This window comes from Mus caroli, unplaced genomic scaffold, assembly GCF_978045245.1.
Source record: "Mus caroli unplaced genomic scaffold, Mus_caroli_1 scaffold_16, whole genome shotgun sequence".
Classification (NCBI taxonomy): Eukaryota; Metazoa; Chordata; class Mammalia; order Rodentia; family Muridae; genus Mus; species Mus caroli.
In genome coordinates, this window is record NW_028227271.1 from 79,429,014 (window position 1) to 79,448,717 (window position 19,704).

Below are 19,704 nucleotides of genomic sequence, written 5' to 3' on the forward strand. Positions count from 1 at the left end.
TACTGGTTTGCTGTAGATTGCTTTTATCATGTTTAGGTATGGGCCTTGAATTCCTGAACTTTCCAAGACTTTTATCATGAATGGGTGTTGGATCTTGTCAAATGCTTTTTCTGCATCTAACGAGATGATCATGTGGTTTTTGTCTTTGAGTTTGTTTATATACTGGATTACGTTGATGGATTTCTGTATATTGAACCATCCTGCATCCCTGGGATGAAACCTACTTGGTCAGGATGGATGATTGTTTGATGTGTTCTTGAATTCGGTTAGCAAGAACTTTATTGAGGATTTTTGCATCAATATTCATAAGGGATATTGGTCTGAAGTTTTCTATCTTTGTTGGGTCTTTTTGTGGTTTAGGTATCAGAGTAATTGTGGCTTCATAGAATGAGTTGGGTAGAGTACCTTCTGTTTCTATTTTGTGAAATAGTTTGTGAAGAACTGGGATTAGATCTTCTTTGAAGGTCTGATAGAACTCTGCACTAAACCCATCTGGTCCTGGGCATTTTTTGGTTGGGAAACTATTAATGACTGCTTCTATTTCTTTGGGGGATATGGGGCTGTTTAGATCATTAACCTGATCTTGATTCAACATTGGTACCTGGTATCTGTCTAGAAACTTCTCCATTTCATCCAGGTTCTCCAGTTTTGTTGAGTATAGCCTTTGGTAGAAGGATCTGATGGTGTTTTGGATGTCTTCAGGATCTGTTGTTATGTCTCCTTTTTCATTTCTGATTTTGTTAATTAGAATGCTTTCTCTGTGCCCTCTAGTGAGTCTGGCTAAGGGTTTATCTATCTTGTTGATTTTCTCAAAGAACCAGCTCCTTGATTGGTTGATTCTTTGAATAGTTTTTCTTGTTTCCACTTGGTTGATTTCACCCCTGAGTTTGATTATTTCCTGCCGTCTACTCCTCTTGGGTGAATTTGCTTCCTTTTGTTCTAGTGCTTTTAGGTGTGTTGTCAAGCTGCTAATGTGTGCTCTCTCGAGTTTCCTTTTGGAGGCACTCAGAGCTATGAGTTTTCCTCTTAGAAATGCTTTCATTGCGTCCCATAAGTTTGGGTATGTTGTGGCTTCATTTTCATTGAACTCTAAAAAGTCCTCAATTTCTTTCTTTATTCCTTCCTTGACCAAGGTATCATTGAGAAGAGTGTTGTTCAGTTTCCACGTGAATGTTGGCTTTCTATTATTTATTTTGTTATTGAAGATCAGCCTTAGTCCATGGTGATCTGACAGGATGCATGGGACAATTTCAATATTTTTTTATCTGTTGAGGCCTGTTTTGTGACCAATTATGTGGTCAATTTTGGAGAAGGTACCATGAGGTGCTGAGAAGAAGGTATATCCTTTTGTTTTAGGATAGAATGTTCTGTAGATATCTGCCAGATCCATTTGATTCATAACTTCTGTTAGTTTCACTGTGTCCCTGTTTAGTTTCTGTTTCCATGATCTGTCCATTGGTGAAAGTTGTGTGTTGAAGTCTCCCACTATTATTGTGTGAGGTGCAATGTGTGCTTTGAGCTTTACTAAAGCTTCTTTAACGAATGTGGCTGCCTTTGTATTTGGAGCATAGATATTCAGAATTGATAGTTCCTCTTGGAGGATTTTACCTTTGATGAGTATGAAGTGCCCCTCCCTGTCTTTCTTGATGACTTTGGGTTGGAAGTCAATCTTTTCAGATATTAGAATGGCTACTCCAGCTTGTTTCTTCATACCATTTGCTTAGAAAATTGTTTTTCCAGCCATTAATTCTGAGGTAGTGTCTATCTTTTTCTCTGAGATGAGTTTCCTGTAAGCAGCAAAATGTTGGGTCTTGTTTGTGTACCCAGTTTGTTAATCTATGTCTTTTTATCGGGGAGTTGAGTCCATTGATATTAAGAGATATTAAGGAAAAGTAATTGTTGCTTCCTGTTATTTTTCTTGTTAAAGTTGGCATTCTGTTCTTGTGGCTGTCTTCTTTTAGGTTTGTTGAGGGATTACCTTCTTGTTTTTTCTAGGGCGTGGTTCCCGTCCTTGTATTGGTTTTTTTCTGTTATTATCCTTTGAAGGGCTGGATTCGTGGAAAGATAATGTGTGAATTTGGTTTTGTCATGGAATACTTTGGTTTCTCCATCTACGTTAATTGAGAGTTTGGCTGGGTATAGTAGCCTGGGCTGGAATTTGTGTTCTTTTAGTGTCTGTATAACATCTGTCCAGGATCTTCTGGCTTTCATAGTCTCTGGTGAAAAATCTGGTGTAATTCTGATAGGCTTGCCTTTATATGTTACTTGGCCTTTTTCTCTTACTGCTTTTAATATTCTATCTTTATTTAGTGCATTTGTTGTTCTGATTATTATGTATCAGGAGGTATTTCTTTTCAGGTCCAGTCTATTTGGAGTTCTGTAGGCTTCTTGTATGTTCATGGGCGTCTCTTTCTTTAGATTTGGGAAGTTTTCTTCTATAATTTTGTTGAAGATGTTTGCTGGTCCTTTGAGTTGAAAATCTTCATTCTCATCCACTCCTATTATCTGTAGGTTTGGTCTTCTCATTTTGTCCTGGATTTCCTGGATGTTTTGAGTTAGGATCTTTTTGCATTTTGCATTTTCTTTGATTGTTGTGCCGAAGTTCTCTATGGAATCTTCTGCACCTGAGATTCTCTCTTCCATCTCTTGTATTCTGTTGCTGATGCTCGCATCTATGGTTCCAGATTTCTTTCCTAGGGTTTCTATCTCCAGTGTTGCTTCATTTTGGGTTTTGTTTATTGTGTCTACTTCCCTTTTTAGGTCTAGTATGGTTTTGTTCATTTCCATCACCTGTTTGGATGTGTTTTTCTGTTTTTCTTTAAGAACTTCTACCTGTTTGGTTGTCTTTTCCTGTTTTTCTTTAAGAACTTCTACCTGTTTGATTGTGTTATCCTGTTTTTCTTCAAGGACTTGTAACTCTTTAGCAATGTTCTCCTGTAATTCTTTAAGTGAGTTATTAAAGTCCTTCTTGATGTCCTCTACCATCATCATGAGATATGCTTTTAAATCCAGGTCTAGCTTTTCGGGTGTGTTGGGGTGCCCTGTACTGGGCGAAGTGGGAGTGCTGGGTTTTGATGATGGTGAGTGGTCTTGGTTTCTGTTAGTAAGATTCTTACGTTTACCTTTCGCCATCTGGTAATCTCTGGAGTTAGTTGTTATAGTTGTCTCTGTTTAGAGATTGTTCTTCTGGTGATTCTGATTAATGTCTATCAGCAGACCTGGGTGACAGGCTCTCTCCTCTGAGTTTCAGTGGTTAGAGCACTCTCTGCTGGCAAGCTCTCCTCTTACAGGGAAGGTGCACTGACATCTGGTGTTTGGACCTCCTCCTGGCCGAAAAAGAAGGCCCAAAACAGGACCTTTCCCAGATGCTGTGTTGCTTTGGCAGGTCACAGAAGCTGTCAGCTTCTGTGGTGCACACTCTCACCTGTGCAGACTAAGTTCCTAAGTTTGGAGGAGTCCTGGATCCAAGATGGCGCTCCCTGCTCCTGATGCAGAGGGCTCCAGTGCAGGGCAGACCACTGTCTTCCAGCTGGGAGGGTGCCGGATGTCTGCGGCCCCAAAAGGGTGCTGCCTCAGCGGCTCTGTGGCTCCCGCCTGTCCCAGAAGCTGTCTGCCTCTGTGGTGCACACTCTCACCTGTGCAGACTAAGTTCCTATGTTCGGCCTTAATTTTGTTTATGGCTCCATTTGTGTCTTGACTGCACAGGTCCGATTTTGTCTAAATTGGGGTAAAATTTCAGTATCTTTGAGTACATTTTTTCCTTCTTCATTAAGGACTTACTCTTATGATATAAACTTTAGACCGTCCTTTATACAGTCTGACAGGTTTCCCCAGATCCATAGGTGTATTTTTCCCCCTTTACCGGATGCATTAATTTATATCGCAACACATGTTATTATATTCTCACTTTAAATTGCCTTTGGATTGGCTTTGTTTCTTTCTCTATTTTATTTCCTTGTACTATCTATCTATCTATCTATCTATCTATCTATCTATCTATCTACCTACCTACCTACCTACCTACCTACCTATCTATCTATCTATCTATCTATCTATCTATCTATCTATCTATCTATCTATCTATCTATCTATCTCTCTATCTACCTACCTATCTATCTATCTATCTATCTATCTATCTATCTATCTATCTATCTATCTATCTATCTACCTATCTATCTATTGGTGTGGAAATTCTAATATCTCCGTTGAGCATTTTTGTGACTTTCAGGGTAGTTGCTGGGTTCTCAGAGTTCCTCTTCAGGCTTCCGTCCTTCAACTGCACTTAGGCTTGCTTTTGAAGCAGTGCATAGAAGATGGGTCTCCCATGTGCCTGCTCTGAACCTACGGTGGTGCAGTGACTTGCTTGGACTCTGAGGAAATGGGAGTTTGTGTACTTCATCTGCTCTTTACTGACACAGGTGGGAGAGGACCACAGCGTTTTCTCTCGTGGGGCTTACCTGGAGCAGAGTACTTCCTCTGCAAAGCTTCTTGTGTCGCCAGGCTGCATCACTCTGTCTTTAGGCAGGAAGAACAGTCTTTCTTGGGACTTCAAAAACATCTTTTATCTTTTTAGGTCACCAGATATGTGCTTCGATGCTCCAGGTCAGGGCTCTAGACAGCACAAAACAGACAGACAGTGAGCAAGCTCACACCTAGAGTGGTACCACCCGTCTCCACTTCTCTGGCTTTGGTGTCTTCAAAGTTATGTTGTTCTCGTTTGATTTGTAGATGATGGTGAAGCCTTTCACTGTACTCAGTAGAAGAAGAAAGAAAAATTCGTTCATTCTTTTTTTAGATTTTAATTTTTACTTTTTGTTCACAAAATATTTATTGGGCTTGGGGAGACAGCTCAACAGTTGAGAGCATTGACTGCTTTTCCAATGAGCCAGGTTTGGTTCTCAGCACCCACTTGGCAACTCATAATGACTGAAACTCCAGTCCCAGGGACTGGATGACCTCTTTAGGCCTCTGCCAGCATGCACACAAATAGACAAAACACTCAGGTACACTAAATAAAATTTTAAAAACTTATTAAGGATTTAGAATTAAAATACAGTTTATCAGAAGAGGAGTGCCAAGCCAAGTAGGATCAGATACGACTGACTTTTCTCTCCAGTATTCTGTGACCACATTTATTAAATAAGATGTACTGCTTAATAAATTTAATAATAAAATGATAAACTTATTTTCCTGTGTATGACTCACTTTTACATTGCTCTTGCTAAATGCCTGACAAAGCTCCTTAAAGAAGCAAGAAAGGTTTAATTTGACTTACACTTTGAGATTATTGCCTGGCCCGAAGACAAGCACGGCGGCAGGGGGCTGATGGGAAAACTGGTCACGTTGTATTCTCGGTCAGGAAACAGGGGGAGAGGTGGGTTTAAGTATCTGGCTTTCTCTTTTGTATTCAGTTTGGGACTCTGAGCTAGGGAATGAACGGTACTGGGTCTTTCCACCTCACATGACCTAATCTAGGCATTACTCCATAGACGTTCCCATGAGGCTCCTGGATCCTGTCAGACTGATTGTTGATACATACTCCCATTTTCTCAGAGGCTGAAGGTGCCAATTTACTTCAGACTCTGCTACACTTAGTGTAGATATTCTGAATTCTCTCCTCTGTACTTTGATCTACTTGTATGGCTTTTAATGCTAAAAAATGTTTTAACTATGATTTTATGACTTGGAAAATATGATATATCATTATTTGGTTTTATTTTTCAAAAATGTCCCGAGTATTCTTGCATTTTGTTTTCTCATATGAATGTCAGAATAACACTCCATTTTTTAAAGTAAAAATTTGTTGAATAACAAGTAACAAATGTTACATTAACACAGTATAGGATAAAGGATCTGGTTAAAAGTAGTCTCCCCGGGAGAGTATAGTCTTACTTTCCGTTTATTTTGTTTACTTTTAAGTCTTAGGAGAATGCTAGCATTCTATTATTAGTGCCCTCACATTATATCATTAAAATGATTTTAGTAGCTATTATGTTCTTTCTTGATGCTGATATGCATAAGACATTGCCTACTATTATTTTTATAGATCTTGCTTTATGAAGGAAATATATTGATTTTATTATTAATTTTGTTACAAGTCAATGTATGCTAATAGTTTTTCAGCTATGATAATCAATTACATTGTTAGTGAACAATAAATTATTCCCTCTTTTTGTTTTTTATAACTTCTATTTTGTAGTCTCTAGTTAGCATTTTAAGAATATAACAGAATTCATATAAGAGTTTTAGTTAATAACAGAAACAATGGTAGGATTTGCCTATAATAAAATACAACTTGTATTCAATAATTAAGCATAAATTTTATAGTCTGAGTCAGGATGTAGAAAATTTAAAAGATAATCAAGTTTTTGCAATTTATTAGGATCATGAAAATGTTAAAATATGATGCAATTCTTTACTTGCTTGAAATGAAAATCCATTTGGAGGATATTATTGAATACTCTTGGGAACTAGGATGAAGTCACATGACCTTTCCTTTTTCTTCGATGCATGGGTAGCATATTTAATATTAGTGTTAAGCCATTTTGTATGATTGAAGCCCAGCTCATTTAGTTGCTAAGGGATTTTTTTCTGTTATTTTTAAAAATATTGACAAATCAGTTTATTAAAGTTCTATAATTTTGCATTTGGTTTACCACCAAACTTGGCTGCTAAGTTTTTTTAAAATATGTTATATGAGAACTTTAAACATGAATATAATGAGTTTTGACCAAAATCCCCTCATAGCTCATCTGGTAAAAACACTTGTCTTTTAATAGACCTTCAATGGCAATTGGTAGCATTAGTTTAAAAGTAAACTGTGTGAGGGGCAGTGTAGTAGTATAGTTTTGTTTTTTTATTGTTCTTGAGATTACAATATAATTACATAATTCCCTTTTCCATTTCATTCCTTCAAACCCTCCCATATATCATTCCTTGCTCTCTTCAAAATTAATGGCCAATTTTTCATTAATTGTTGTCATGTGTGTGTTTCTAGAGACATAAATGCATGTTTCTAAGTGTGCATAATGTTATTTGTCTGCCTAATACTGACACAAGGACATCCACTGTGGATACACTTATCTAGACGGGGGAAAGCCTGTAAGGTCTCAATCCTACACAAAGAACTGTACTCAACTATGGAACGCTGAGAAGAAGAAATGGGGTTCCCTAGGGCTCTTCAATATCAAATGGACAGCTCTAAAAATGTATGTAAAAGCTTAAACTTTTGCAATAACTTTTCATTTTCTTTAGTTTTTAATATATTTTTTGAGGGGAGCTAAGCAACAAACTCAATTTAAAAAAACAAAAAACAAACAAACAAAAAAAACCTGGTCAGAATTTGATTATTTTCAGTTTTCCTTTGTGCTTGTGTTTTTTTCCTTTCGATTAGAGTACTTTAGTACTTCACCTAATTCTGTTATACAGGAACCAGGCCTTGAATTTATTGACTAGTTTTTGTCATATTCATTCATTCATTCATTCATTCATTCATTCATTTCTACAAAAGTTTGATTTAATTTCTTTTCAACATCTTATTAAGATTTCATTTACATGATTTGTTTCATTATTTTGAAGCGAATAAAAATAACTGAATCCACATACCTTGTATACCCTGAAATGAACTGGTTTCATTACCTTCTCTTGAATTTCTTTAACCTGCAGCTGTAGATTTGATTTCTTCCTTCCTCTAAGCGACAGTTACACAGAATCGTTAGAATTTTAATTGGTATACTTTTCTTCTTAGCATATCTGATAATGTTGCATTTTGATAAGAAAAACTCTTTCTCTCCCTCTCTGATTTCTATATTTTAGAATTAAGACCCAAGACAGAACTTTGGGTTATTGTCTCTAGGAAGGAAAGTTTTTGTTTTTTGAGTAATTTTAAAGATTGAGAATAGCGACTAGGGAGATAGCACAATGGTCAAGAGCAGTTGCTGCTCTTCCCTGAGTTCTGTTTCCAGCACCCATGCCAGGAGGCTCACTTTGTTCTGGCATGCGTGCACCCACGCACGTACGCGCGCGCACACACACACACACACACACACACACAAAACGAGTTGAGCTCCTCCTCATCTATCTATCATTGCTCTGTAATCAAGGATGAATTAGCTACTGTTGTAGTGTTGTGATACAAAACCATGAGTAGAAGAATTTATAAAAGAAAAGATTTAATTGTAGTCTTACTTACATTTCAAAGGGTTAAGTTATGGCCATCTTTGTGGGGAGCATGGCAACAGGCAGGCATGCTTCTGGAGCAGCAACTGAGACTTACATTTTGATCTGCAGATAAGAGGCAAAGGGAAAGTGAGATGGGCCTACTGCATGCTTTTGAAGTGTCAACCCCCATTCCCACCCTCATCCCTGTGACATACCTTCACCAGCAAGGACACAACTTCTAATCCTTCCTAACAGTCTATTAACTGGGAACAAAGTATTTAAATATATGAGTCTGTGGGGGCCATTCTCATTTAAACCACCACAACAATCTATATGTCTGTCTATCTATCTATCTATCTATCTATCTATCTATCTATCTATCTATCTATCCATCATCTATCAGTTATTCATTTATCTAAAAATCAAATTTCTAGATTTGCTTGCTTTTCTTCTACTTTGGGCCTTTCTCATTTTATCTACCTTTCACCAGTGTTCTTCTCCTGGGGAGCTTTTGTTCATTTTCAAAGATCGTTTGATACTGAGAGACATTTTAGGTTTTTCTGTTTCTAAGAAATCTAGTAGATAAAGCTTGGGGTGTTGCTAAATTTCCTATTATGAAAGGACCCCTTCCACAGTGAATGCCTTATAAAAACTAAATTACTATAGTGACACGTTGAGAAAACTCGCTTTATATATTTCCCTAATAAAAATCCAAGAGTCAATTTAATAAGTCAACTTTTTTCATGTATGTTTATTGACATGCCAGAATGGAATGACAGCTGGCAGCTATGTCGTCTGTGCTCTACGAACAGTTTCTTTAGCTTTTGTTTATATTTTGATGTTTTGTTTTGGGTGCATATAATTGAAAATTTTACTTCTATTTCTTAATCTCATTTGTAAACCTTTCTCAAAAACATTTTTTTTTGCTATATTATCTACATTTTACTTTATTTGGCTGATCCTCTTACCTCAGATGAATGAACTCGGAATGAAAAGTTTGCACTACTGTACCCTTTCAAGAAGACATTGTTTAAAGTTCTTGAACTTATGTAAATAATTTATTCCTAATTATCATCTTTTGATTTTCAGGAACAGATCCAGGGATCTTGCATCAGAAATGTTGTGTAGAATATGAGCCAAGAGTCAGCAAGGTGGAAGGAACACAAAATTCACCGTTTATGCTAGGTGGTTTCATCTTGTCAAGGTCTTAAGAAAAAGACTTACTGACAAGTTAATCTAACTTTAGCTGGTACAGTTATGTCTGAGGAAAGGGAGCAAGCAACTGGATAAGGGAAATCATTGAAGGGAGGAAGGATGCATGATGTGTACACTGAGTGATGGAGAATAGGCCCACGTGTCACCAGAGAGAATACATCCTCTGGGATGCACACTGTGTCTGTTCTCGACAACTTTTCCTTCTTTGATGGTACTACCACTAATGTCTTCCTGCTCTTGTTTTTCATTTTAGTGTAAACCACTCCTGGCCAGACTGTCATAATGGATCATCTTTGGGAAAGTGGGTGAACTATTTACTGATTATTGACTCACACTATTCTTTACACCACAGATAGTTTCTGGCATTTCTGTTTCAGTTATGTATTTTAGAAAGGCCAGGGCAACACAGCTGCAGCCAGACTGGAAGTGATGGGATTGATGATGCTTGGTGTCTGCTTACAGAATGTTGGGATTACAGCGATGTACCTTACGCCTGATTGAGAAAACGTTTGTCGAACTAGTGAAAAGTGGATCAGAAGAAAAGGCAGTTGGAATTCCAGAGGAAAGGGACATTTTCAGTTTTAAAAGACACATTATATACATTGCTATTTATAATTGCACTAATCAGAAAATATTAGCATTAATTGAAAGCTTGTGATTTTTTTAAACTAGTACTGATTGGTGGTCACAGGTGTCATGTTTTGCATTTATGAGGTAAATAATGAACAGTTATATTTTGATTATTGTTCAAATTATTGCTTGCCTCAAGTCATCATCCATGTATATCATTAAAATGCTCTGGTCTGATCCTATCTTTTCACCTTGGGTGAGGAAAAGAAGAATAAGTAGTTTGTTTTGATTTCTCATTATCAATTAGTAGGATCCACTTTGAAGCAAGTTGCAAAATTTCTGAACAACAAAATGTGGTTAGAAGTCAATATGTCAGGGCAATTCCTTTCCAGGCTACCCTTGATCAATCTCTCTAGAAATGCTGAGGTCTGTTGCTCAGGGCACCACAGCTACTACCTTGCTTTTAAATATGGTGCAATCAATTGTGAGTGTAGCACTTTGGATTTCCTCCTTCTACCAAAGAGTTTCTTGATTGTGGTGTTGTGCTTAAAAAGCAAAAAATTTCCCTTACAATATATTCTGATCATGGTTTATTCTCCTTAACCCCGCCCCCCCCCCCCACTTATTCCTATTTCTCCATCCATTCAACCCTATGCCTTCTTTCCCTCTCTTAGAAAACAATGAAATCAAACAATCAGAAAAGAGGTAAAGAGAGGAGAAACACACACACATGCAGAGATATACACAGATGCATGTACACAAAACTCATAGAAACATAATTGGAAACTATAGTGTATATGAAAAAATAATAAAAAAAAGACCATATAAAGCATTATGAAACACAGTGGCCATGGTGCCTGCCCTTAATTGTGGCTTGTAGACCCTGTAAGATTCCATTGGAAAATGTCATTTTTCCTTTGTGAGAAATTGTCAATGGAAGATAGCATGTGGATTAGTGATAGTGGTTTGTGTTTTTCTCATCTCATCCCTGGGAGCTCACCTATCTTAGGCTTGTGCAGGCGCTGAGCATGCTGGAGTAATCTCTGTGAGTCTGTAATATGCTTTAGTCCTGCTGTGTCTGGAAACCTTGCTTCCTTGATGTCCTCCATCCCACTGGACTCTTACTAGTTCAGCCTCCTAGTCCTCAGAGTTCCCTGAGTCCGAGGAAAGGGATTTGATGGAGACAGCAGAGTCCTAAGATTGATCACTCTCTGCACATTGTTTAGTTGTGGGATTCTGTTTGCTCTCATCTACTGTAGGTGAGGACTCCCCTGGTGATGGCTGAGTGAGACACTGATCTATGAATGCAGCAGGATATTGTTAGGAATTGTTTTGTGGCTATACTCCTTTAGCAAAATAATAGTATTTGGTTTTCTGCTAGTTCTGGGTTCTGTCTAGTTTTGGGTGTTTGGTCACAGAGCCGTGTCCAACATGGATTTCATCTCATGGGGTGGGCCTTAAACTCAATCAGATTGTGGCTGGTTACTGCCACGGTTTTTATGTCAATATTGTGCTACTGAATCAGGCACACCGGTAAGCATTGCGATTGAAAGGTTTGTAGCTTGTCGGTGTTACCTTTACTCCTCTGCAGCACGTAGAGTACCTTCCAGTACCATGAGGCCACTCACTGGGGAAAAAGCTCTAGAGAGGCATCAGCTCAACTTCTCCATGTTCTGTGAGAAATGTGGGCGTGGTCTTCAGTCAGAGTGACTTAAATGTGGGCGTGGTCTTCAGTCAGAGTGACTTACTATCCGTTTGTGGACAGCAACCAATAACCTTGACAGTAATTTGAGTTGTTTAGGTTTTCCATGCAATGCGTTGGGCTAACAACACAGTTAGATGTAACCAGTTCCAGGCACTGGCGGGTTCGCCTGGTGGTGAAAGGTATCTAATTGGGGTTATGTCTTCCTGTTATTTAGTGAGTCCATTTAGATTTCTTTCATATATTTTTAATTTAAGATGCTTTTATTGTAATGAGTTTCCATATGGCCCCTCCCCCAATGTGTGTATCCCTCCCCCCCCCTTACCCCTTTCCATCCCTCTTTTGTTTAAATCTCCTGTTCCAGTCTTGCTCTAATCTCTCTGTATTTGTTCAATTTCCGTTTTCTTGAGAGATCTTTCCCTCCCATCTAGTCCCTTATGCTGTATCAACCTCTGTGGCTATAAGGATTGTAGCATGCCTATTGAATGCTTAAAGCCTAACATCTACATAAAAGAGAATGCATACCATAGTCATTTCTGTGTGTCTGTGTTACTTCCCTCGGGTTGGTTGATATTTATTTATTTATTTATTTATTTATTTATTTATTTATTGTCTAATTCCATCCATTTACTTGTGAGGTTCTTGACTATTTTCTTTCCTTTTTAACAGCTGGGCAATATTCCATGTTGTAAATACACCATATATTTAATATTTAGTCATCTGTTGATGGGCATCTAGGCTGTTTGCAATATCTTGCTGTTAAGAATAGAAACAGAGGATTAAAGTGCTTGTCACCAAACCTCATGACCTGAGGTGGAGCCCTGGGACCCTCATAGTAGAAGAAGAGAACTGGCCCCCCAAATTGCCCTCTGACCTCCACCTCTGCATATGCATACACCCCTCAACACACACTAAATAAATGCAGAAAACATAAAAAAGCAAAGTTGTATGTGTGTGTATGTATGTATATATGCATGTATGTACGCAATTGTGCACATGGAGATCATTTTAGAGGACAGTGTTTGGGTGCCCATTCACTCATTTGGGTCAATAGGAACTAGACTTAGTCAGGCTTTGTGACAGGCACCTTCACTTCCTGAGGTATCTCTTTCGTCTGGGGAACGGTTTCAGCATACATATGAAAAATAAAATCACTTTTAGTTGGCAAGTAAATCTAACTACAACATTCCCTATTTTTAAAACACATATTATTTGAACTTTATTCATTTATTTTTGTATATGAGTGTTTTGCCTGCGTATATATCTGTGCTCCATGTGTGGGTGACTGGTACATGCAGAGGCCAGAAGAGAGTTCTCTATCCCCTGGGACTGTAGTTGCAGATGGCTATGATCTGCTACATGTGTGATAGGTCTTGTTCTGTCTCCTCTTTCAACCACTGAGCCATTTTTCCAGTCCCTCTCAAACATCATTTACTTGCTGAGCCATATCCATAGCCTTTCTCTTTATTTATAAAATGTATTCTTTTTCTTTCTACTTGATAGAAATGATCTACACTTAAATTATTTGAAACTGGAATTGTTACATAACTGTCTACTAGAACTAATAAAAGATGTCAGAAAATTGGATAATTATAAAATAAAATATTTAAAATTTAGAAAAAAAGCATATTTAAAATGAATAGCTTTTACATAGTAGCAATAGTTTTGAAGAATAGATAATAGAATAAAGGAACCCATAGCACTGCATTTTCCCCTTTTATTGTTTGAGAATTTCATACATATATAATGTGTTTTGATCAAATATTCCTCCCACTCTCTCACCTTTAATTCCTTTTCTATCTCTCTTTACTTTCCCCTCCCAACTTTACAGGCTCTATTTTTAAAATTTGTTCCGAGATTGTAATATAATAACATCATTTACCTCTTCTCTTTCTTCCCTCCAAACTTTCTCAGATGCTCTTCCAAATCTCTTTCAAAGTCATGGGCTCTTTTTTTTATTAGTTTTTGTTAAATACGTATTTAATATATATGTATTTGTATTATATATTTTTTTTTCCATGTGAGATTCTTCCCTTTCAGCTAGATCCTTATGCTGTATCTAACCTCTGTGGCAATAAGGATTCTAGCACACCTATTGAATGCTTTGAACCTAACATCTACATAAAACAGAATGAGTACCATAGTCATTTCTGTGTGTCTGTGTTACTTCACTTAGGTTGGTTGTTATTTATTTATTTATTTACTTACTTATTTACTTATTTATTTATTTTCTAATTCCATCCACTTACTTGTGAGGTTCTTGATTTTTTTCTTTCTTTTTAAAGCATATATATGCATATGTATGCACATTTACACACACACACACACACATATATACATATATATGTATATATATATGTGTATATATATATATATATATATATATATATCAATCTATAAACCCACAGAGCTAGGGGCTCCTTGACCATTTTCTTCCCACAAAGATCCTGCAAATGTTGCCACAAGATCTGAAAGTTCATACACAGATTTACTTTGTTGTTTGCAGAAAACACGGTTTTGTTGTAGTCATCCACTGCCCCTGGATCTTTGAATCTTTCTGTTTCTCTTCTGAGATGATTCCTAAGCCTTGGGAGGTATAGTATATATTCCCTATTTAGAGTTAGGCATTCTGCTGTCTATTATTCTCTGTACATTGATCTGTTGGGAGTCTCTGTTAATCATCATCTACTGAAAAAATTCTCTGATGAAGGGATGATGCTTGTGGTATTCATCTACTTTGGGTTATAACACGAAGACATTAGGAGCCATTTAATACTGTGTCCATTTAGCATAATTATAGTAGTAGATTCTCTCCCATGGTCTATGACCTGTCTAGTCACTTGCTTTTAATACTGATAATAGTATCACAAATAGATCCTGTCCTGTTTTAAATCTCCTCATATTCTGGTTGATTACTCCTGCAACATCTGTACCACTATTCTATCAGCGGACATATCTCATCAGGTAGCACCTTCCAGCCCTATGAAAGCTAGCCAGTAAAGATAAAGTTTCTAGGTCATGACAAACTTGATTTCTTTAGGTTCTATGATTCAAGAATGTGGTGTCTTTAGCAATGGGCTCTTGTCAAATTCTGGAAGGTTTTAACTAAGAGCAATGGTGATAGTTGTACTTTAAGGCATATGGAATCCTACTAACTAACATCTCAGAAAGAAGAGGCATTACCACCTTGTTGAAGGATAAAAGATAGCGCCACTTAAAATCTCTCTGCCTTTGTGTCTTTTTTCACACACACAAATACACACACACACATGTACATATATTGGGATGGGAGTTTCTCAGAGAATATATTAGATAGAATATATATAATATTATTATAGAATATTATAATCACAATAAATTATCTATCAATATAATATTAATATTATGTATATTAGGTAGACTATGTATATATTAGAAAGCTTCTACTACATTAGATTTCCACATGATTATTTCAAAAGTCTTTTTTTATTAGATATTCCTCCCTATACTCTCTCTCTTTGTCCCTTTTCTTCAAGGGTACAGGAAAGCTTACCACCATCTATCCTTTTATTTTCTGTAACTTTTCTCATCCTTTTACCTTCGGCCCAGTGAGTACTCCCTCCTCCCCATAGATCCTGGGTTCCCTGTGACTGTCCCCTGATTCTCCCTGTGACTCAGCCAGTGGACAGTTTTCAGTCTTCTCTGTTGCATTTGCGGAGTTTGACTCATACTTATTAAGCTTCTTTCTTTGAATGGTCCCTTTATCCTCTTCCTCTTCAATGTCCCCTGCTTCTCTGGATGCCACGCCTCATTCTCTACAGATACTCCTTCTTAGGTTTTCTGGATTGGGGTTTCTCATAGATGTACACATGTCCCTACCCAGTGACATCACTAAAGGAGATCATATTCTCTCTTGTAAGCTTAGGTCTTATTTTATGTTGATGACTTTTAAACTGACATTTCTAGCCTTATTATTCTCTTGCTGTAGATGTTCGTAGAGTGATCATATAACAAATACTAGATAAGCATAGTGTTCTTCAACTCTCTTCCTATGCCTCTTCTGGAGTCCCCGTGCTGAGGAATCAAGTATACAGATGTGCATACATACTTCTCTGCCTCTCCTTGAGATTTGTTTTCATATTCAGTTTCGCCTGCCTGATGTGTTCCTATCGCTTTTTTCTATCCCCACTCTACTTAGCATTCATATTCTTCTCTCAAATTATTGAAAGTTTTAAATTTTCCTCCTTCGTTCATGGGCATGATCTTCCTAGTATATATTTCTATCTTGGGCCAAGAGCAAGATCCAAGAAGAAGATCAAGTAGAAGAAACCACACACTCCCCCCCCCCCCCCACCTATAAACACAGACATACACTTCAAGAGTTCTTCTGTGTGTGGCCTTGATCACCTCTTTGTCCTTCTTGTACCTGATCACCCCTGCTGTTTGGAACACTCACTGCAAGCCAGGCTTTCTCCTCCCCACCCTCTCTTGTCCTAATGGTTCCTAGTCACTCTTGGAGACTCCATTCAAGTATCATGATGATTCATTCAGAATCTTCCTGTATCTTCACTCCTCTCAGTCCTAGCTATTTTAAGAGGTTATGTGGGCTCTTCTTAGTTTTCTGGAAATGTCTGTTTTGTTTTTGTTTTTTTTTACCAAACTGCACAGTAATTTCATACTCATTTGTCTTTTAAAAACACTATTGTTTTACATGCAAAATTTTTAAATGCTATGGAAAAAAAGTGTGTTTACTACTTTTTTCTCAAGCCAAGAAAAATGAATATTCATTGAATAAGATGAAGCCCATCAGAGGCTTAACGTTAGAACACGATTGATGTTTTTACTCTAACCTAATAAAATTTAAACATCAAATGATTTAATCTAATTCTAATCAGACTTTGCTTCTAATCCTTATTCATATGCAGACACCATCTGACATTGTTTGTCTGCCTTTCACTGTGTGCCACTCCTGTTAACATTATATATCCATTTTCATGATTATTTTACATGGAGGAATGGCAATTCTTTAAATTGTGTGCTTTCCCTTATTTCTATTTTCTTTGTCTCTGTCACTTCATATTTGTGAATGAAATTAACTTTTCATTCCTTACATAGAGCTGGGCCCCATTTGTTCACAATAGAAGCTTAGCAGAAGGAGCTTGAACAAATAGTAGGTTCCGGTATGGTCCTGTCTAGACACCCAGGAGGATGACATCTTCAAACACAAATTTCTCTTTTATCATTCCAATCTCCCTTTAATATTTTCTTGAAAAACATTAAGATTAAAGCCAGGCCATAAATAAAGAACAGGGCACCAAACCTCAAAATTATTGAAAAATGGGGCATAGTTGTTAAGACTGGGCTTGGATATCTTGTTTTTGTTGAAATGTATACCACTCGTCACCTCAGCAGAACCTGCTACTTGGGTTTTAAGCGGAAATCCCTATCAGATATTGTACAGGATTGCCGCATTCTCTCTTCCTCTGGATTTTCTCTCACTGCCAGACTTGCTAATGGTTAAATGCTGGATGAGGTAAGAGAATAGTTGTTCTGCCCCAGTGAACTACTGTATCTGGAAGAAGGTGATCCTAGGCTTTTGAGCATAGAAGATCCTTAACACACAGGAAGCAGAAGGAGGTGGTCTTGGCCTGCATACTTCTCTGCACATGGTGCTGGTAGCTCATCATCTGACTTTTCACCTTGCAGTTTGCCTCAGCAATTTGATAACTTTCTGTTTTTCTTTCTTTCTTTTCTTTTGTTTGTATAATGTATTACTCTTTTTATTAATCATTCCATTAATTTATATCTCAAATGATATCCTATTTCTTTGGTTCCACTCCACAACCCCTCCATCCCACATCTGCCATCCTCCTCCTCTTTTCCTATATGAGAGTGCTTCCCCACCCACCCATATCCTTCTGTCCCACCGCTCTAGCATCCCCCTACCCTGAGGCATCAAACCTCCCCTGGACCAAGGGCCTCCGCTCCTATTGCTGTTAGATAAGGCCATACTCTGCTACATATGTATCTGGAGTCATGGATCCCTCCAGGACAACTTTCTTGAAAAAGTTCTGAAGTGCCTGGATGTGACACGCATGTCACATAGAAAGCTAGCATTTTGTTTCTGTTAAAGAACCTCATTATTATTCAAAAGTGAGATCCAGTAATTACTGGATCTGTCATTTTCTAGGTAGTTCCTTTGGAGATTTAAATGTGAGGGATATGCTCAGATAAGCTTATTAGAGGTGGGAGGCTCAGGCTGTGCAGGAAGTGGAGGTGTCATAACAAGACAGTGGGAGATTTATTCTGAGCTGGACTAGACTTCACCTCTCTCAGCTCACTCCATATGGTCCATTTGCTCAGTCCAGGCATGAGGCCAGCCCTATTAGTGCAACTTGACCTCAGGTTGGCCCTGCTATTCTTCCTCACAGAGAATTTCTTCTCCCTGTAGTGCTTATATGGACAGTTGACAATAAAATGTGTATTACTTGTTTATTCAGCAATTAATTATTTCTGATATTATTGAGTGCCCGTTATGTACCCAAGCTTTGAGAATCGTGAAGAAGCAGCAAATATTTTATTAATATAGTACATATCATAAAATACTAGACAGAATGAACTCTTTCAAAGTGTCCTTATTAGGACTTTAGCTTAGTTTGAGTATCATGATAGGAGTATTATCAATTGTTAATGTTTTTCATTTCTTTTATCTTTCTGAACCCTTAGAGAATCAACTCACATACTCCTTAAAGATAGGCTTGGTATATCTACTTCATAGTTAACTGTGAATAAAGTCTTTCTATTGCAGAAATATTTAAGAGTAGTATAGATATCATGTTGCTACGTACCTATTCATCAGGGAAATGTGATTGTCATGAAAAAGTCAGCATCAAAAGATGCTGTGATCCACTCCACATTGTATGTGAATGATTACAAGGGACAGAGCCCAATAGAATAAAGTCTGTGTAAATAACTTGTAGAGGAGTCAGTGTAAGCGCATATTAAATACATATGGATAAAACCATGTGTTATAGTCTGAGTAAAAAATGTTTCTCTTCCTCAGGGTTATGTGCTTTATGGTTTGAACACTTTGTTCTCAGATCATATAACTATTTTTGACGGCTGTGGAAACTTAGGATGGTGAGAGTCTACATGGAAAAAACCAGGTCACTGAATGCATACCTTTAAAAGATATACCATATTCTCAGTCCCTTTCTTTCCCTCTGCTTCTGGTCAAGCATAGCATGAAAAATGTTTCTCTATCATATGCCCCACTACCATGATATTAGGTCAAAGTCCATGGTGCCAGTGAGAGAGATAGTTTCCCTCTGAAACTATAATCCTAAATTAAAAAATCAACTCTGTCTTGAATTTATGTAAATATGTTATTCCTAATTATAATTTACTCAAATATTAGGAATTGTCACAATGCAGATGTTAGTCAAGATTGACCATGTTTATTGCTGCTTTATTAATATTATCAGGAAATTAGCAATAGGCTAGATGTCTGTTAATGAATGAATGGGTAAAGAAAATGTGGTGCAGTTACATAATAGAATATTATCCAACTGTTAAAATAATTAAATCATGATGTTTGCAAGAGCTGAAAAAAAATCATCCGGAATAAGGTAGCTTAAACAGAGAAACATAAATACGGTACATATTTGCCTATATGTGAGTGTCAGCTGTGAAGTCTTTGGTCAACAAGCTACAATCAGTAAAACCAACAAAGATTATGCATGAATTAAGGGATGAGGTTGGGGTGGTGAAGGCTAATTCACTCCAGAAAAGTGAATTAGAGTAGATAATCATGGATGGGACAGGTGTGCTGTAATGCGAGAATCCAAGAGGGAATGGAATGAGGTGAGGGAATGAATACAGGCATAGACAGCAAAAGCCAAAGTAAGGGGCATTTGAAGGGTGAAGCTTCCATATCTCTCTATCTTTATATCTACATCTATATCTACCTATATATCTATGTATCTATCTATGTATCGAATCTATCTATCTATCTATCTATCTATCATTATATATAAAACCTAAAGGTAATTTAGATGAAATCTTTAAATAATGGAGGT